Source organism: Pelodiscus sinensis, chromosome 8 (genome assembly GCF_049634645.1).
Source record: "Pelodiscus sinensis isolate JC-2024 chromosome 8, ASM4963464v1, whole genome shotgun sequence".
NCBI classification, from domain to species: Eukaryota; Metazoa; Chordata; order Testudines; family Trionychidae; genus Pelodiscus; species Pelodiscus sinensis.
The window spans coordinates 53,721,569-53,742,974 of record NC_134718.1 but is presented as its reverse complement, the minus strand read 5'-3'; the positions used below and the strand labels follow the sequence as shown (position 1 = coordinate 53,742,974).

At 41.7% G+C, this 21,406-nt stretch overlaps 1 protein-coding gene across 5 annotated transcripts in view; it reads right to left on the bottom strand.

Moving 5' to 3' along the window:
- The window catches only part of CTBP2 (C-terminal binding protein 2), a 267,057-nt gene that overhangs the window by 138,900 nt on the left and 106,751 nt on the right, over positions 1 to 21,406 (bottom strand). Inside the window, exon 1 of one of the 5 annotated variants that reach the window (XM_075935292.1) lies at positions 10,450 to 11,140. The exons of the other annotated variants lie outside the window; for them this stretch is intronic. The gene's annotated coding sequence lies outside the window, so the exon portion shown is untranslated. Of the gene's footprint in view, positions 1 to 10,449; positions 11,141 to 21,406 lie in introns of those variants that run through there. 5 annotated transcript variants of the gene reach the window in all.

Here is a 21,406-nt window from a genome sequence, read left to right as displayed (position 1 = left end):
TGCAGATGGAGGGGAAGGGTTCTGTGCAATGGGCAACCCTAGCTTTACTGTGAAAAAGAATGCAAGGCCAACCTGTCATTTAAGTGCCTGCCCTCCTCCCTATGGAAATGAAGGATCATTTCTCGGAGCCAAGGGGGCAGGGAGAGGAAGGGAGAGCAGAGGAGGGACGCTCTTTGTCTGAAAAAATTCAACCAACTCTAATTCTGATTTTTATACAATTCAATGTGGGGTTTTCAAACGCATCCAAAGTCAGCCAAGCACTACCTTCCACTGAAGTCATGGGAGTTTTTTGATGGACTTAAGGTCACAAAAACAAAGTAAGTACAAGCTTGGTGATCTCACAGGTGAACAACACTGAGCCTCAAATAAAACCAGCTGTAAGAGCAGCCAAATATCACTGTATGGTTCTGCCACCGCTAAACCGTGCTGTCCCAGTTCTTGAGCAAAGACATACAATTATGCCAGTTTTGTGATGGCTAAGGCCAAAAAAATTGAATCCTGCAAGATGCTGGGCAGTCTGGCTCAGATCAAACAAAGCACATAAGCACATACAGTAATTCCTCATTTAACACTATAGATGCGTGTCTGAAAATGTTCGTGCTAAGCGAAAACGTGCTAGGTGGGGTCAATTTTCCCATTAAAAATAATGGAAAAGTTGGGGGTTGCATTTCAGGTGGTGGTGACAAAGCCAATTTTTTGTTGGTGCTGGGTCGTCAGCGACAACATTAGATATCTGGCAACATAAGATAACTAGCAACATAAGTTGTCGCGGTTTGTTAAAACACAAAGATAAACATGTGAGTGGAGGAGAGCTGTGACAACACGTATTCATCCGCTCATGCGTATTACCACTGTTTTCACCAACTTATACCACCGCGCGAAGTAGTCCGCCACTTGATTATTTTCATGTCATTTTGGGGACAGTCATGTTATTCGAAAATTGTCCCCCCCCCCCCAAAAATCGTGCTATTGCAAAAACATGTTAAGCGGGCACATGTTAAATGAGTAATTACTGTGCTTAACTGTAATTCAGAGGGGTAGTTGAGTTAGTCTGTAACTGGAAAAACTTAAAAACAACGAACAATCTAGCAGCACCTTAAAGACTAAAAAACATTTAGATGGTATCATGAGCTTTCGTGGGCACAACCCACTTCAGATGAAAGATAAATGAGTGGTCTCACTGAAGTCTATGGGGCTACTCACATGTTTAAGTGCTTTATTGGCTCAGAGCTACATTTCTATACCTCTGTACTTCAACACAACATATATTATGTAGGATCACTCGCTACCAAGAGAACTTCTGCTTGTCAGCTTACTAGTAACTATAACCTTTCTTTCCTTTTTAATTTCACATTTGATGCCCTCATAATATCATTCATATGGTTTAATATCCACATGAAGGCAAGGAGAGACAGAGCATGGAGACTGGTAGAGAGGTTTAGATAACAATAATAAATAATTTGAGGAAATAACTCACATACCACTTATCTTTAGCAGCAACTCAAGAGTATCCTTGTACAGTACAGGTTTGCATAATTAACAGATCTTTTCCTCTGAGCCTTTCTAGTCTGCTGCATCAAGGCTATTTGGGATTCAACCACACAGAGATTATTGAGCTAACACTATAATGGCTCATCTTCAGCCATAATGGTCCATTGTGTGTCAAGACCTACTTGGGACTCAATACATAGACTATTGAATCAATGAACTGTGATGGCTCCCATAGAGCAACACCTATTTGTGGCCCTTCAGTGCACAGATCAGTGACACAATACACACTAATGGCTGCTACTTGGGGATGCAGTATTCCACAGATCACTGATGCAACAGACCATAGTCATCTATGTTAATACAGCTAACAGGCAGACAAACACATTAAATCCACATACTGAACATGTTCCTGAGAAGCTCAGGAGAGAAAATACACAGGGGATGGACTAAACATAACATGAAAATGCCTTTCTAGGCAATACAATTTGGAGAGGCCTAAATGGTGAAAATTTCAAAAAGTTCCCAACTATTAAATATCGGGATTTGCAATGAAAGTCCCGCTGAAACTAAAATGTTAGCTAATATTGCCAAAGGCCTATTACAATTTAATACAGAAAGCAGGCGTAAACAGTTAGAGGGGTGAACTAAAGCATGGAAACTAAGCAGAAGACTCAAGACCTAAATATCTAGTAAAAGTATTTTTAAAAGTTATTTTTCTTTAAATTTCATGGGTGCAAAATGACTAAGAAAGCAATAAAAAGTATATAAACATCTATTTTTTCCCCACTGAAAAAATCTTGGAAAACTATAGTCCAAACAGATTGGAAATCAAGTATGATAAAATAAGTTTGTCCCTTGTTGACCAAGACCTCAATGTGCAATAAATAATCCCAAACATACTTAACCTCTTATTTAAAAAACAAAAACAAAACACTAAACAGGTTTTCTCAATTTAGTTAAAAACGACAGAAAATAATGTTTGCCCTCTGAAAAACTGCACCTGGTCTTTTCAGTAGCAGCATGTCTTCTGAAGTCTTTACCTTGCACTTTTTTGAACCTTGGCATTTAACATTCAGAACTGTAATTAAAAGGTAACTGCATTCTTGTCATGTTTAACCCTTTCAGTTCCCTCCCCCCCTTCCTATATACCCTCAGCTCTTTCTCTTTCTCTCTCTGTGGGTCCAAACACCTCCCATCTATTTAAAACAATCAAGGTTATAGTAGCACTGACAGCCTCACTGCTTACTCTTTGGCTTCCTGCTGCTATTTCCAGGATCCCAACTGGCTCCCTGCTGTTCGCATCTTTCTTTCTGTGGAGGGAAGAGTGTTTTTCTTTTCTTTGTCTCTCTCTTACAAAGATGCTTGCTATTGGCCTCTGTTGTTGGGTTTTTGGAAGAGCTCAGGGTCCAAAGTCTGAACTGTACTTCTCTTCCCCTTTTCTCTGCCTAAGTTAACAAATGATAGAAGACGCTCAACAGTTCTTGTCTCTGAGGCGCCTACAGTCTGTATAGCCTGGCACAGGTTCTCAGTTTTCTATGACCAGCTATTTTTATGGAATATGTTCTGGCTGGATCCATGGAAACCTGGTTTCCAAAGAGCTCCAGGATACCCCCAAGAAGCTGCACTGACACCATGCTTTCTGCATGTGGAATTGCATTTCCAGTCTTCTCACGCACAAGAACATCATGTAGGAGAGCTGTTTATGGACCCTCTTCCTGCAAATTGTGTCCCCACAGGCACAGGTGTCTGCAAGAGTAGGTCCAGGCAGGAGTTGGGCTGTATTTTGTAAACACGGTGGTTTAACTAGTGCATTCTTCCTCCACACTCTAGATCTGAAAGGCCTAAATTCTTGATAAAATTGATCCGATTTCCTGGGGATTGTCAATGCTGTGTATATTGTTGTTCCGCTGCATGGCCCCTACTGATATTTGTCTGGTTCTGCTAGATGGCTACCTTCATTGCAAACACCAGAAGCGAAGAAATCCTTGGTGTGAGATACTTACTGCAAATCTAGCTGCTTGCTGGCTCCCCCTGCTGGCATTCACATTAAGCATCTCCATGCAAGGTGCCCTCCTGGCTTTCTCTAAATTATAGTTTTTTGATGGCAGGAATTTCATGGCCATTTTCACAGGGAGAGAATCCTACTTTGTTTCCTTCTCACCAGCCAAGAGCCAAACTTTGAGCTCTATTTTCAATTTTTGCTTAGATTTGTGCCAGGACCATAGGTAAAGGAACTAGGGGGAACTACTGCACCCATCTTGAAGTGATTTCAATCATATGCAGGGTTTATAGTTTGATTCAATGACTCTCAGAACCTGCACTATACAAATTGTTCCAGTGCCCCTGAACATGACTCTTCATTTTCAGCCTTAACACTGAAATTGAGAAGAGGACTAAAACCCACTTCTCTACTAAAAAAAGGTAGCATTGTAGAGCAAATCTCACCCAACTACATCAGGAGAGATACTGAATTCAGCTCACTTGTACCTGCTTTGGATTAAGTCTCGGATAAGCTTTATAGATGCTATAATTGTAAAAGAAATGAAATGGAATAAGAAAACAAATAGTTGGCTACATTAGCTGATGATATCGACACTACAGCTGGGTTTAAGGCTACTTAGAAACAATACTAATGTTTCTATATGGCTTTTAACCCTGCAATAAGCAACTCTAACAGGTAAGTATAAAAAGAATTCCTTTGTTATCTTGAAACTATCCATGTTGAACCTTCAAAAGCTCTTCAACAAAGAAGCCAGTTGAACCGCTGTCTTCAGTACAAGAAAGGCCTCTCAGCAGACTAGAAAAATCAATATCCTTCACCCAACTTATCAAAATTACTGAGGACATTTATACAGTATAATTAAATAGGAGATACAAATACAAAAAGCATTTGCAGGGCACAGCACAGTGATTGCATTTCCTCTGGAACAGACGATAGGATACTTCAACAAAAAGGAGGAAAAATGCTACATATCAACCAAAGAAGCCATGGGGATCTGGGGGAGGAGGTCTCTGCTCTCATTACTCATGGCAAATGCTTTATGTGTAAGTAAAAATGGTTCCAAAACATACGCTAATTAAAATACACACTAAAAGGTGCAGAATTATTTTTCTTAATTCCAAGTTATTCAGCAAGTCCAATTTCAATTATTACTACAACCAATTGGGAGTCGACAAAGCAGGAAAGCTTGTTTTCTTCCTCGTGGGATGAGGTTTACCGGGGCTGCTGACAAAGGGCTTTGATGTTGGCAGGGGAGCATCCAGACTAGCGCGCTGAGTGGACAAACAGCTGATCAGCTGTTTGTCGGCTCAGCGCGGCAGCCATGTAAATGTAAATGAAGCCGCGATCATTTAAATCGCAGCTTCATTTGCCTTTGCCAAAACAACAAATCTACATGGCTTCGTCGACGGAGCCATGTAGTTTAGACATACCCACAGATAGTTTTAAATGCAAAACATGTTTCAATTAGCTTTGTAACAACCTTTATTTCTATTGTTCTGAATTGATACATTTAAGGCAGATTTTTTAATAATAAAAAGTGCTCTTTTTGTTCATTTTGACTTGAATTTGAATTTACATCCAAGCAGAGCTTGACAAAGATCACAAGTAAAAAATTAACTATCAAGTCAATAAGGCATCAGTCTCCATTTTCAAACATATTACAAAATGTAAAAATTAAGAACCTGAAGAAAAAGAAGTTAAACCATGCGACTGCTTAAATAAATGTGTATATATATATAGTCAATCCCTCTGATTAGCAAACAGCAGCACCCAACTTAGTGTGAAGGATCTATTTAATTGCAAATCAATGTGTTTTAATCATTACCAACCAGTGAGAATCAAACTTTTCTTTAGGAAAATAAATAAAAAGTACACATGCAAAACATGATCAAAATCAATTATCTAAATCAATGTTTCCTGCTTGATTTAAATCATAATAAAAATTAGTGACTTGAATGTCTTTGATTTAAATCAATCCAACCTCCCCAAAGTTGTTGTAGAATATACCCCTTTCTTCACATTTTATCCTAGTAGCACTCTCCAGATTTCAATGTCTGGTGTCTAAAGGTGGGTGTGTCTGCAGAAGGTGCCTTCAACTGCAGGTCCAACTTTCAAGGCACGCTGCAAAATTTATTTACTCGAGCTTTGTTTGAGCTGAACCAAGTTTCTGTGATGGATCAGGCAGGACTTTGACTACTGTGCCATCCAAGATATGAATGTCTATAATTTTAGATCTTTTGGGCTTGCATCTAGGAGGTGATAGTGACACTCTTGAAAACTAAAAGCAAGCGTTCCCTATCTCCAAGAAAATCAAGCAGGAAAGGAAATGCCTCAGAAGGAAAGAGTGAACAAGAGGCTATAGCAGACCTCCTACTCCCTGCCAACCCAGACACATATTTCATCTGATTTTGTAACTAGCAAAGCAGGAGTATGCAACCAATTCAGCGCAGGAGGCTTTCCAGACGCCACATGAACTGAGTGAGACTATGTGCTTTCTCTCCAGCAGCACAAAGGGAGGTGGCAAAGGTTGCTTTAAGTCACCTTTGTACCTTCCCAAGTCTGGGCTGCTCAAGAGTCTGTAACAGTCCCTGGCATAACTTAGCAGTTTGGGGAACTGCTCTAAGTTATGGCCGCTTGTTCTGTGTTGCCTAAAGCATTATAGACATTCTCCATGACCCAGGCTTCTATACTTCTCCTACTGCCCCATGGCAATGTGGGAGGGTCAGCTTCACACCCCAGAAGGGGCGGGGTTTGGGCAGCTAGCCCTTAGTGCATCATGCCAGCTCCCAGGCTGCCCTCAGCACCACCTGGAGTACCCCCTCTCCCCAGATTTAAAGGGGGGGGCAAAGAGGGGAGATGCATCAGGCCCCTTTGAATTGGTAGGCCCTGAGTCAACTGCTTTCTTTGACCCCCTCCCACCTCTGTTGGCAGGCCTGCTGTGCTACATGGCATATATGCACTGAAGGAATTCTCCTCCCGGCTAATGAGCGGGCCAGTGCAGCAGCATATAGGGGCTGGAACATGGAGTTTCAAATGTAATTCTTGGGAATATGGTGGTGGCCAGTTACAATTTTTTTTGATGCCTCATCATAGCTGTTAAATCTTGATTTGTTAATGGGAATCACATCTGAATCTATTTTAAGACATCCGTTATTAAAAATGCATGCCACTCATTTTCTCCAAATGTGAAACTATGAAAAGGTAACATTGGTGTAACACAGGATTTTTTTGAAGCTTCAGGGGGTAGCTGAGTTAAGTCTGTACAGGATAAACTTAAAAAACAAAAAGGTCTGGTAGCACATTATAGACTAACAAAACATGTAAGCTCATGATACCATCTACAGGATTTTTTGTTCTTTACGATTTTACATCCATCACCATTATAAACTGAACAGAAATTTCAAGAGATAGAAAAGGCAAAATTTATTTTTTCTTGACCTTGTGGTCTCTCCCAGTATTAGGGATGTTAACTATAGGGTATTTGAGTAAAAATGTAACTGCAAGAAATTTTAGTGGTTACATGTTTACTTGCAAAGGGGGGCAGGCAGGTGCTCGCCACGAGTATCAGCTCCCATCTGCCCCCCCTACTGCTGCCTCTGATAAAGAGGCAGCAGGGGAGCAGGTGCAAGTGGCTTCACAGAGCCAACACTTGCAGAGAGCTGGTTTAAAAACTGGCTCCCCGTATATACCGGCTCCTGCCTCTGACTCTGCCCCCTGCTGCCCCTGATACAGAGGCAGCAAGTGGGGGGTGGTACATGTAGCTGATGAGGTCAACCAATAAACCCGGTTTATTGGTTAATCAGGTAATTGACTACACACTGACATCCCTACCCATTATGGGTCTACAATTCTAAACGGAATCAGAGTTCATGGGAGGTAGGAAGCAGCAAACATGATCTAGTAATCACATAGCATGGGTAGTAAAATAGAGAACAAATGCAAAATTATAGTTATTCACGGGAAAGGAGGAAAGTAGTAACTGTGAGTGTGAGAATCCTTCTCAAACTAGATTTAGCCTGAGATTAAAAAGATACTATAAAGACAATCCCATTAGCTTTAAAGTAAAATATAACCATTCCCAGATGGAGTAATTTGATATATTGTTTTAATTAATGCATATCTTCATCCTGAAATGCACTGAGAGCAGACTGAAGGATTTGCTGCCTGGGATAAGTATCCAAGTACAATAGCAGCTCAAGTTTCATAAAGCTTAGAAAAGGGAACTCAATAACAATCAGGTAGCAGCTTGTAGGTTTCTTCCAAAAAATCTCAAAATGGGGTTTATGGATTGGTGATTCATCTGCTCAGAACACTGAAAAAAATGATACATCTGGTCAAGAAGAACTTGGCAGGTAAGGTAGCCCATTCATGAGACGGTCAAACAACATGAGAATGGCATCAGATTTCCTCCATCAATCTGAATGGTGCAGATAGAAACGAAGGTCCAGGCTGCACCCTGAGAATGAAGCTTATTAATGAAGGGGGGCAGGAGGGGAAGGTCTGACGCAGGTGGGCAGTTGATGTTATAAACTAGGCTCGGTTTAGAGCTGGCTTATCATAATCATATTCAGCGATTAAAACATTATCAAAGGATCTCTAACAGCTTTTCCCTCCCACCGAACTGAACGTCATGAGAAAAGGGATCTAGATGGTCAGAAAGCAGAAACAGACTTGTAGAAATCCTGACGGCAAGTACAACCTGTGAATGGCACCAAAGGTGCAAGTGGTGAAAATGGCCTTGGTGAAGGAGGAAACCATTTGAATGATATCCTAAAACGACATGATTAGCTCAAAATGATCTTCTTCAGCCTCTGGCACCCTCTGGAGGAGGGATTCTGGAAGTGGTAGTTTTAGCAGCAGCAGTTTTCTTTAGGATATGGCGCACGCTTCCGCTGGGAGCCACACTTTACTTTTGGCAAGCTGTTTACAATCACCTTGGGTGCCTCAGCAAAGAAATCTTTGATGCTGCCCGTTTGCTTCTCTCTAGAGATGTCAAGCCACAAACCCTTCAAACAATTCCAAAGTAGGGGGAAGGAAAACTTCCCCCTGGGCCTCATACAAGCAACTGGCACCCCTTTTGCTCTGCTTGAGCACCTTCCTTTAGAGCCAGGTGCTCTCTGGACCAACAGAACACAGTTGATTATAGATAATATGATCAGTGTGAGGCAGGGAAAGAACTTCCTGAATCACAGCTTGGGAATGGGATGGGACACTGTTTCCCTTGATACCACCAGTATTTCTGAGACCGGCAGCATCTCAGAAAGAAGCAGGGTTAGAGGTAGCAGTGTTTCCTCTAATTTTTTCAATCTATGTGCGGAATAAAGTTTGTCATGGACACCAAAGCATGTGAGGATGTGCACCACCAGTAGAAACACAGTGAGTGCTCTGTTAATCAGCTGAGCGGCATGTGACTTTTTCCTGGGCGGCGGCCCAAACACTCAGTTTACAGGGAACCCTGATAGCAAACTTGAAGGTTAATTCATCCCATGGTTTCATTCAGCTTCCATATTCCTACCCAAGATGCTTGCAGGGTCAGAAATGCGGATGTGGCATAGAAGGCTGGTGAAGGAAGGAGATGATCCTGAAGGGGAGATTGACAGGCATCAGTGCTAAAAACATTATGTTGAACCTTCTGGTGTGCCTTCTGCAGACCAAGCAGCAAAGCAGGAGCTCAGGCAAGCAGCTGGTTATAAAAACAGATGCCTTGGTCTGTCCTTTAGGTTTGGTAAGCATTGAGGGAACCATGTGATGTGTCAAAGGACTCGGCTCCAAGTATTGCATGGACTCCATTTCAAATGTTTCTGAAAATCAAAGCAAAAGAGAAAGCCTTTTTGATATAGTTCAACCCCTGCAAACAGAAACAAGTGCTAGGGATCTACTGCTAGGATAGGATCTTTGGTTCTTCACAAAGAGCTTCTATGGAAACCAACCTAGAAAGTGAGGGATAAAATTGCCATGGAAAAATATAAAAGGGAAATTCATTTCCCAGGGGGGGAAAGGATCCCTTGCCAAAAGCAGTCTCACAGTGCGCTTCAGAGGAAACATCTGTTCTCCTTCATGGAGGCTGAAAGACAGGGGAAGGAGTGCTTGGCTCAGCCAAAAAGTTTTTTTTTTAAATGTTTAACCCTTTTTAAAGGAACTTTGCCCATCAGTGCAAAGCAGTGGTTCTGTCATGGGAATAAGTGAGCATGTGTAGGTGGGACCCAAGCGGTGTCCTCTGTATTGGAAAGTCAAAGGAAGGATGGTTAAAACGTTTTTTAAGACCAGAGCCTATGAAAATGGCAGCAATGCTACTTGATGAGGTCAGTGACTAGAGTGGCCTAATGGTATTTGTAAGAGAAAACATCTGTGGGTGTTAAAAGGTCAGCAGGAAATGAATGCTATTTACTTTGTCCTTATTGGTTAGGCCAATGCTCCTCGAAAGTGAACCACACATGGCTTAACTTAGCATAAATGAAACTACAAAAATCTTTCCATTGTCTTCTGACTGGCTACCTACCTCCAATAAGATGTCTTACTGGGATATTTCGTGCTCTAACTCTCAGACACAGAAGCTTGCATGAGATCCTAATCCTTAATCACGAAGACTTTGTTCCTTCTTTCTCAGGGCAGCAGAGTCTCTTAATGGCTCTGAATATGCAACATCCTTTGAGTTTTGTTTTGCTTTGTGGTTTTCCTTTCCAGTACATTATAAACCTGTACACTTTATCTTCTTCTCATGCACCCAGGCATAATAATATCCAAAAAAGTGGGGGGACAGCAAAGTGTGCCACACTGACAACAAAAAGTTAAAATAAATCTATCAACTTTAAAGCAAAACAAGAAGTTTCTTCTGGAAAAAAGCCTCCACAAAAACCCAGGAAGCGCAAGGTACATAACATCTTAAAATAGCTTCATCTGTTGACAAAACTGCAGCCTGAGGGGACCATGCCTTTTTTGCACATAGCCCCACTTACCTTTAATAGTCCTCAGCAAATTGTCTACATTCCCATGGAAGCCCGCAAGAAACATGTTGGCACTGCTTTATGTTACCATTCTGACAGAACTAACAACAGTGGAAGGTACATGGCTCTGGGCCCAATCACACTTCCTGTGAGCAGTGTGGGGGCTCCCACAGGAAACCATGATATAAAACAACTACAAGCATGAATCAGGGCTTGCTTTAATAAACAGAGGGGATATTTAAAGCTGGCGACCTCTCAATTGCTTTTTAAAATCTTATTTTTATAGGTTACATGTATAGGAGATTCTTTTCAAACTCTCCCTCTTTAATGGACTCACTATACTTTTAAATATTTTAGCATGCACCAGCCACAATGAATTTCTAAAGCTTAGTGACAAGGTTAAAACAGTAAGGGTCTGATCCTGGAATTTCTTATCCAAGCCGAAGCTCACAAGTAAAGAATTACAGGGTCAAGCTTCTAGCTGGGTGAATACCACAGAGAAAGAATTTTACATTCAAGAATGCAGAGGAATTGCTTTGGCATTTTCTTAGTGTCATGGAAACCTACATTTTCTTACTCCTCTCCAGCCCAAGAATAGGGAAGCCCATAAGATTTCACAACACTGCACACTGGACAACATGCAGAGGTGGGCAGCAACGGGAATTTTTTTTGGCTTTTTTTTTTTAAACAAGGGCACAGATCTCAGATGTTGTTACTTAATGTAGTTTAAAATCAACATATCACAAATCAACTAAGATACTACCTCTTTCTAAAAACCCTTCATCCGCAGAAGAGGAAAGAACAAATCCCACCAAAAATACTTCATGCTTGATTGCCTTCTACCTGAGTCTTTCTACTTGTTCCCGGGGTATTCATCATGATGCAACACACCAAATCAGACTGGTGGTCACCTCATCTCAAAAAAAGATATCTTGGCATTAAAAAAGTTCAGAAACAGATGACAAAAATGATTAGAGATATGGAATGGCTGCCATATGAGGAGTGATCAATAAGACTGGGACTTATCAGCTTGGAACAGAGACAACTAAGAGGGGGATATAATAGAGGCCTATACAATCATGAATGGTGTGGAAAACGTGAATAAAGAACAGTTGTTTACTCCTTACCATAAAACAAGAACTAGGGGGTCACCAAATGAAATTAATAGGTAGCAGGTATAAAACAAATAAAAGGAAGTATGTCTTGACACAATGCACAGTCAATCTGTGGAACTACTTGCCAGAAGATGTTGTGAAGACCAGGACTTCAACGGGGTTCAAAAAAGAACTAAATACAGTCATGGAGGTTAGGTCCATCAATGGCTATTAGCCAGGATGGGTAGGAATGGTGCCTCTAGCCTCTGTTTATCAGAAACTGGGAATGGGCGACAGGGGATGGATCACTTGATGATTACCTCTTCTGTTTTTTCCCTCTGGGGCATCTGTTATTGGCCAATGTCGGAAGACAGGATACTGGGTTAAATGGACCTTTGGTCTGACCCAGTATAGATGTTCTTATGTAAAGGGGTCATGTAGTGAATGTTTAATTATTAGACCATACTAAAATTATTGGTCATTTTAAATTTGGGACTGGGGAGGGTGGGACAGTTCTTAACCTTACAATATGCCTTTTGACAGCAATGTTACAAATATGCTTGAGCGTGATCAGCAGGCTGCCTCAATATAGATTTAGGCTAGCATGTGGATCTGATTGCTCCTAAGGATTCTTATTTGATTTCCTGCACCACCAACTCATGAGAAGTTTCCAAATTTAAATACAGAACAATTAGATCACTCTTTGGGGTGGCTGCATCTGGGGTTGGGAAACCAGATGGAGTGCATTTTAACATCTTTGTAACAGAACCAACATACTGAGTTGCTAGGAAGCATGCACACACAATACTGCTTTGGGGCAGTGGATTTAGTACTGTATCTGCCAATGCTTATTATGGGTGTCCCCCTAAGCACTAGTAGGCAGAATGTTTTTTGGTGGCGATAGAATTTGGAAAAACTGTCTCAAGCCCACTACTTTTGAACTTGAAGACCCTTATTTCAAATCCTGGCAACTACAAAAAATAGAGACAACCAAAAATAGTATTACCGATAGAAGAAAACAGCTCAAAACTGCTGCTTCTTTGCACTGTGGAAGGGTTACCTCACCAACATGAAGTAACTATATGTATATTGGACAGTCACAGCTGAGAAGCAAAAATTGCTCAGAAAAGGAAAAAAAAGTTTCAGTAGCGTGGTAATATTCACGAGCCCTTGAGTCTGTGATCTGTACACACAATATCACGTCAGTGGAATTAGGGATGTGAAGAGCGCACAAATTTCAGGATCAGGCTGTTATGTGCACAAATCTTCTCTGACTACAGGCTTAATTCCAATACAATCAGACTCAGGCTATGTACATACTACAGCTCGCGCTAGTATACTACAGCTCAGGGGTGTGAATACATCAAACTCCTTGGCCAAGGTGAGTTACATTGACCTAAGTGCCAGTGCAATGTCAGCAAGGGAGCTGAGAGATCGCCAGAACCGTCTCTTCCTTAGAATGGCTTGCGGTAGCTGGCCCCAGCACCACACTTTTGGGGGCCCCACACTGGCCACGGGGTTACCTGGGGGAGGGTACTTGGGGCAGCAACAGCAGGGGTTGCCCCTCTCACCCACTCACCATGGCGGTGGGATCCAGAGTGGCTCAGCAGCCTGCTCCACCCCTCCCTACTACCCTGCCTGGTGCACTCAGCTTTTCAGCAGCATTAGGAAACAAAGTGCCCCGCCTCCAGGGTGCTCTACTCCCTGCAGCTAGGGTCGGGGGACACCCCTGCTGCTGCTGTGCCAGGCTCCCCATAATCCCCTGAGGCCACGTTGCTTGGGGCAAAGCAGGAGTGGGTCCTGGACATAGCTACCACCACTTGTGCAGGCTGGAGAAAGGAAGTTTTCAGGACAGCGCTCTCCCTTTGGTTTAGAGCGTCTGTACTAGCATCGCAACAGTGGTGCAGCTGCACTTCTGTAAGCTCTGTAGGGTAGCCATTGCTGCAATGTTTTCTGAGTACAAAACACAAGGTCTTTTATATACATTGTAAGTCTAAATAAACAGTTTTGCTGTGGATTTTTCTTTATCTAGCAACCATCCATCTATGCCCACACACTCATTTTCACCATCAGGTAATGGTTTTTTTTTTCCCCGTATACACCACTCTCTGCGAAAGCAGTTGTGACTTTGACAGCTGGACATTAACATAATTGTTTTCTTATAACCCTTACCACTGAGCAGCCTGACTGAAAGATACCAATAAACAGGGCTTGCCAGCCATGCGGTTCTGCACTCTGCGCATGCACAGATCGCTCTGCGCCGGCTCTTCCAGGGTGTAATCTACTCGCCACGGGTGAGTAGATTACATTGTTTGTCAAGCCCTGCCAATATATGTGAAGTAGGTTTCCATGAGTTTATTTTGTGTGACACAACTTACTGCTCTGGCCCCTGTGGAAGCCTGAAATGTCCCTTGTGTGTCATGGGAATACCTCACTCAGGATGAGCAGTGGGATGAGGCAGGGCCCAGCACAGAGAAATGTCAGCATCCTCAAAACCTCTTTGATACTGATGGCCACCCTATGAGCTCCTCTGACTGCACAAGTGGTTGGCTGCTCAAACTGTGTGTCCAGGTGCTGTGTCTCACTGTTCTACCCGCAGCCAAATTCTTCACCCTCACTCACACAAATTACGTAAGCAACAGCATGAGGCCTCCACTTTGGGCATATGATCCTCCAAAAGCTCCAGTCTGCCATTGAGATACCTCCATCTCCCTTTCAGTCTGCCAAAGGCACATTCAACAACCAGGCAGGATCGGCTTAGCTTGTTGAATTGCTCCTTACTGCTGTCCAGGTGCCGTGCATAAGGCTTCATAAGCCAGGACTCTGAGGGGTAAGCCACGTCATTTAGGATTAGTGTGGACATTTCTGCATCCCCCACTGTAATTTTCTGCTCTGGAAAGAAAGTCCCAGCATGCAGGTTTCTGTACAGGCCACTATTCCTGAAGATGCATGCATCATGCACCTTTCCAGACCATCCCGCATTTACGTCTATGAAACATCCACGGTCATCCATAAGCAGCTGAAGAATCGAGGAGATTCTTACAATTGATGTACTCAGAGGCCAGGTGGGGTGACACTGCAATGGGAGTATAAATGCAATCAGTTGCCCTGCCAGAGTTTGGAAAGCCCATGTCAGTAGCGTCAACCACTATGTCATCCACACTTTCCAGAATCACAATCCTACGCAGCAAAATGAAATTTATTCCCCAGCACACTTGCGTAAGTGTTGCACCGATGGTAGACTTTCCCACTCCAAAGTGATTTGCAATTGAATGGTAGCAATCGGCAGTCACCAGCTGCTACAAAGTAATGGCAACACACTTTTCTGCCGAGACAGCAGGTCTCATGCGTGTGTCCTTGTGCCACAGTTTAGGGACCAGCTCAGCATACAGCTCTAGGAAAGTTGTTTTATGCATCTGAAAGTTCCATAGCCACTGATTTCCATCCCACACCTGCAGGACAATGCGATGCCACCACTCAGTGCTGGTTTCCCTAGTCCAAAATTGATGCTCTACTGTGCACAGCTGAACTGTGAAAGCCCAATACAACGCTGCTTCTCTGCTGTTCCTTTCATATTATCGTCCACACCTGAGTCTTCATCCTCTGCTATTAATTACATAAATACCTTTGTTGCAACACCTGATATCCTAAGCCCATTCAACACAACATGGGAGAGAAGTTTGGGATCCAAGATTTCTCACAGGAGATGCTGGAGTTCCCAGCAAGGACTGCCATTTAAGTGGCAGGAAAGTAAGCCGGAAGCTCAGGGAGAGCTGAAAAGCAAAGAGGGGGCTGAATGGACATTTTTCACGTTCCCAAAATGCCTTGCGCTCTGTTGCACATTCCCACAATGCCTAGTGACTGAAGGGGATGCCAGGTATTGAGAGATACTTACCCACATTGCTTTGCTGTTTCTGTCCCCAGGGGAAATAACAATGTGGCTATATGTTGACAACTGGAGGCAGAAAACCAGGTTTGATGAGTCTTCAGTTTTGGTGACTTTTGCATTCGTCGCCAAACCTTTCCAGTGTAGACACAGCCTTAGATTCACTTGGATATTTCTGTGATGCCAAATGAGGATAGCAATGGTAATTTACAGACATATAAACCAAAATCACCTGAAGCTTACATTAAAAAAAAATATAAACTGGATGAAAGCAATCTGGCTTTAAGACATAACAGAAGCCATACAGCATGTGATGCTGCCCAACTTTCGAAAGCAGACGTGGGATGGTAGTTGCAGGGCTGATGGAGGCCGAATGTACTGGGAATGAGGCTGGGTTGGTTCCCAGAACGGGTGGGGAGGAGGAGGATTTGCCTGTACTTCTTATGCCGCCACAAATTTGGCTTTGGACCAAGCTTCTTGTGTGACCTCTCCCCCTGAAACAGATGATGATCTGTCATTATGTTATCCTGCCACTGTGGGAAGCACCACCACAGGAGGAAAGAGAGATTAAATACAATTTAAAGAGAGTATCTGAACATGGTTACAATTATCACACTGTGATCTTAGCAAGGAGTCGGTCCATACTTCTCAGTCTGCTAGGGCCCCAAAAGGGGACACAATGAGAGATCACAGTGAAAGACTTGAAAGCAAAACTCTGTATTTACGCAGGCCCTTACCTAGCCAAAGTGCAGAAGACACCTGGATGAAGATCTTGGGGATAGCTGCATGTCCACCTTGGGATGTCTGCAGTGATGTCGCTACATGGTACAGATGTCCTGGATCTCAAGCCAGAGTAAGAAAATTCCCCCTTTGTACCAGTACAGTTCATCTACATTGGAGAATTGCATTTGTACAGATGTACTGATGTTAAAGTTAATGTAAAGAAGCATTTAGCAACCCTCAAACACAGACCTGCAAGGTAAATATTAGCCCATTTTGAAGTTTTATAATTAAATTATAAATGGCACAAAACCTCCTACATCAACTCCACCAATATTTCATCTTTCATCCTGTCCTCAACATGTCTATCTTTAGCTCTTGCAGGACTGTCCTTATTTTTGCATATTGTACAGTGCTGAGCTAGCTGCAAATGCTTAAAAAAAACAATCAATTAAGTGACTCGTTCAGTGCAACACATCAAATTGGTCACAGGAACCAGAATTAGAATTAAGGCATGTCTAACTTCCAGTCCCATGTCTAATCCATTAGAATTTTGTTAGTCTGCTTTACAAAGGATACTTATTTTAACTGAATTATAATTACAGGACAGGAAATGAAAAAATGTAGAGCTAATGTTTCTCTGGGACATATAATGCTGGTGTTTCTAACTTCAAGTTCATGAGTTTGCATTTCTCATCACTGCAATTTACAATAATACAAAGAAGATAAATGTCAGGTTTGTGCAGGAGTAAGGGGGTAAAATGAAATCGATATTGTGACTGAAGGCATTTCATCATCAACTGATCATTTTAGAAGATCAAAATCTGCAATAGGGTTTAACTATCAGCTTGCATCATGAACTAAATCAGCTAAACTGTAAAGCCTTAAAATCTTCATTTCATACCAGTGCGCTTATTGCTTCACAGTTCTACCATCTGAATGCTAATCATTAGGATATTCCCATAAACGTGCAGAAAACCAAGGGTAAAATTTTTGTTCTTTGGCTCTCTTTTGCAGTTAAAATTAATTGCCACATAAAATTGCTGATTCCTACCAAATAAAGCTATACAATTTATCAGCTCAAGGAGAGAGCAAACTCAGTAATAGCTTAAATACACCACCTGAGTTATTACTGTATTTTGTATCAGCAACAGTTTTATGAACAATGTAGATTCTATAAATTCATTAGCACAAGACTAACTTTCAAACTACACAAAGGCATTAAATAAATGCAGCAATTATGTGTTTATACATAAAACAGATGGTTTTTCTTTCTCTAAAAAGCCGTACTGTAATATTTGAGGGGGACGGTACCAGAGAAGCTATGGCATAACATTTCACATGGGGAAAATACTGTCTATTCATTATAACACAAGTAAGCCTGTTATAATTCTCAAGCTTCACTAATCTGCCACTGACTAAATGTATGACCACAGGCAAGTCATTTATCCTACCTGTGCTTCAGAGTCCTCCTCTGTAAAAAAACTAAAGCAATATTTATCTATTACAAAGGAATAATGGACCTTTTGCAGTCAATGTGAGTCTTTCCATTGACTTCAGTAGGCTTTGAATCAAATCTGATTCAATTAAAGGGACACCATCAACTGGAAATCCAGTTAATTTCATAACAAGGGTTAATACTAGTGTCAAGTACACTTTGCTGAATCTCCTGCCATTTTCATACTGATTAAAATGTCCTTCTTTTCTATTGCTGAAATATCCACACAAAATATCTATTGTATGAAATAGCCACATAAACTGAAAGAGAAAGTGACTAAACTCACCAATCACATAGAAGAAACAGTAAAACTAACTCTACACACTGTGCTGACAAAATAAAAAGCAGAAAAATACAGATTATCCCCCTCTAATCTGTTTTAGTTACAGTCGCCTTAGACAATACTTGTAACAACATCAGGGAAAAACAATTTCAGATGGATGTGAGATTTTCAATTGGCACTGTGCCTTTCCAAAGAAATTTCTTTTGTCTGAGATGGATTTTTTTTCTAACAAGAACAGGTTACAAACAAAGTTTACTGTAATTGAAAGGGATTAGAGGAAATAAATGTTTTTCTCCACCTTTCCAATTTGTTTTACCCTTGTGCAGTTTATCAGCACAGTGCATAGAGTCCATTTCAATGTTTCCCCTGCAATCAGTTTCCCCTGTTATGCAGGTCTTTCATGGAGCAACAAGGAAGAGATAAAGATTAGAAAAATAAAATAGGCAAATATGATTATAAAAAATGCAAATATTAGCAGGGAGCCTCAGAGAGAAATGTAATACTAGAATCTATGTTAAACTTAAAAAATAAAACACTTAAATTTCCACAAAGGGCTAAATTTTCCAGAAAGCTCAGGACCCAATAGCCAGTCAGGGTACATGTATTGTATACTGTAACACACACACACATACTCTCCTGCTATCTTTTTCTCCCCCTCACTTCCCCCCCCCCTCCCGCCCCTCAGTTGACTTGGGCTTACACAGGGCTCAGGCTAAGGGCCTGATTCTGTGCCCCTCTTCCCTTTTTGCAGACTTCTGAAGCCCAGAAGATAAAGCACTTGCTTGAGAGCCACAGATGAGAAGTGCTATATAAATGGACAATATTATGATCATTGTTATCTACTGCAGCAGTCCTGACAAAAAGAAACAAACTGCTCAATAGATGCTATATTTCAAACGTTAAAGAAAAACTGCTAGTAGAGAAAAAAGTGGGTAAAATTTAGAATAAGCCAATGCTTCTAGATGGAGCAATGAATTCACTTACACTCACCAGGTGTTAGATAAATAGCCTGGGGCAGGAGTAACCCAAGTTTTGCAGCCACTGTAATATAATCATGCAATGCTACATCATTCTTAGAGCCTAGTTATTTAAAAATGCATTACAGAAATAAATCACGGTTGATTGTCTGCCTCATCCCCCTCTCCATTTAAGCTAGGAAAATGAATTTACAAAGTACTTCTGTGTTATATTAAAAAAAGATGTACTGTATAACAATGAAGGGCTTGGAAATAAAGAATAACACTGCATTGTCAAAAGTCATAGCCTGGTTTATTTTCTCTGGGACAGTTTCCATTTAACCATCTGCTAAAGTAAGTAGCCAAACTGGCAAGGATGTGCAATGTACCACTACGCTCTCTCTAAAGTTATCGTTTTAACGTTACCATATGGAATTATAGTGCTCTGGGGGCTGACCCAAATCCCAGTCTTCAGAGTTATCCTTGCTTCTATTAAAATGGACTGGTCGCAGGCAGTAGATGGCTGTACGTGATCATTTATACATCACAGAACACGAAGATGAATAAAGATTCTGCACTGAAGAGTTCAAAAATTTAAGACCCTGATCCTGTGAACATCTATCACAAAGTATATTGCTTACTACTGGGATTAAAGTAAAACAAGTCTACTCATGAGCGTAAGTAATCACACCTAGTTCTTGTATTCAATTTTCATCATTAGTTTTCAAAGATAGGGAAATATAATTATCTCTGTTTTACAGACCAGAACTTGAAGCATAGAGAGGCTAAGCTGTGCAAAGTTACCACCTCCTAATTTCCATCAAAATAAGAGATTGATTTAACTGATATCCATTTATTTCAATGGAAATTAGGGTCTTAAATATGTTAGTGATGCTGGGCCTAAGTGACTTGCTCAAGTTCTCACAGGCAACCTGTTGTAGAGCAGGAAATCAGACCCAGATTTGCCAAGTGCTCAAGTATATATACACATTATAGTTGCTACTGTGGCATAGCTATGGTGCTTCCTACAGCTTGGCATATAGACACTCTCTGTATCTCAGAGACGGTGGCTAGTCAATAGAAGAATCCTTCTGTCAACCTAACAACATCTAGACCAGGGATTAGATCGACCTAATTACAGTCCTCAGAGTGCTAAATTTTTCATAGCCCAGATTTACGTAGCTATGTCAACATAAGTTTTAGGAGTAAACTTGGCCTTACACTAATGCCTGAGCCACAGGACTATCCTTGCTTGTATAAATACTATTTAAGTATGCTCAGTGGAAGATAAGGTCCAACTAGGGAAATGCGCATCAGCTAATACTGAGATGAGCAAGTTCCAAGCGCTATCACTGTTGGCAAGAAGGAACTGAGGATGGAGGGGGGCCGATGGAATCCTATATAGTGCAGCATGTCTGTGCCACTCTAGATGGGCACCTGAGCCAGCTCCCATATGGGTACTGCTAAGGGAAAATCTTTCAGCACTGGTGCATATGTCAAGTACACATCCTTATGTTACATTAAATGGACATGAGCAATCTCTTGAAGAACCTGCCCATGCTTGTGCTGCATATATGAAGGAAACCTTGACTAGAAACAAGCTGGAGAGAGTCATGTGAGGGGTCATTCATTTCTGTTGCTCATTTAGGGTATGTCTAGACTACATGGCTCCGTCGACAGAGCCATGTGGATGAGTTTACTAGACATAGGAAAATGAAGCAGCGATTTAAATAATTGCCACTTCATTTACATCAAAATGGCTGCCGCGCTGTGCCGATCAGCTGTTTGGCGGCACAGCGGGGCAGTCTGGATGCGCCACAGACGACAAGGGAAGCCTTTGTCGACCGCTCCGGTATGCCTCATGAAATAAGATTTACCGGAGCGGTCGACAAAGGCTTCTCTTGTCGACCACTGTCAGCCGACGGTCAGGGCAGTGTGTGTGTTTCCGAGAAAAGGTTTAACGTCCGTGTCTTTACTGCTATGACCAGGGTCCTGTCGCAGAGGGTGGCCAGCAGGCCAACAGACGCCCCGTTATATAGGAAGAGCTTATAAATCATATGGTTACAATGGCTATTGCTCTATTTCTTAAATGCTAACAAATATATATATATAGGTCTTAAAAATGATTACAGGAAAAAGGTAAAGATAGAAAATAGAAATAATGGTACCAAGTGACAGCTTAATCTTTAAAGAGCTCTAACACTATATATATATATATATATATATATATATATATATATATATTTAAACAAAGGACCACATCCAGGTACAATTTTTACCCCTTTCTGTGCCTCTGGACTCCAGCGTGTCAGGCCAGGGCCGGTCTCTCAATTCCTAGGAAAGACGAATACGAGGTGGGCGTCCCCTCTGGAACCTCGGGAGATCAAACACCAAACCCGACCAGCAGATAGATGGTAGATTGACACTCAGAGAAAATGTGCTGCTGGACCCATCTTTATACCCCTGGGGGCCCATATCCTCTTTCTTATCTAAGATGCCGAATTGTACTGGTCCGTTTTGTGGCGCCAGTTC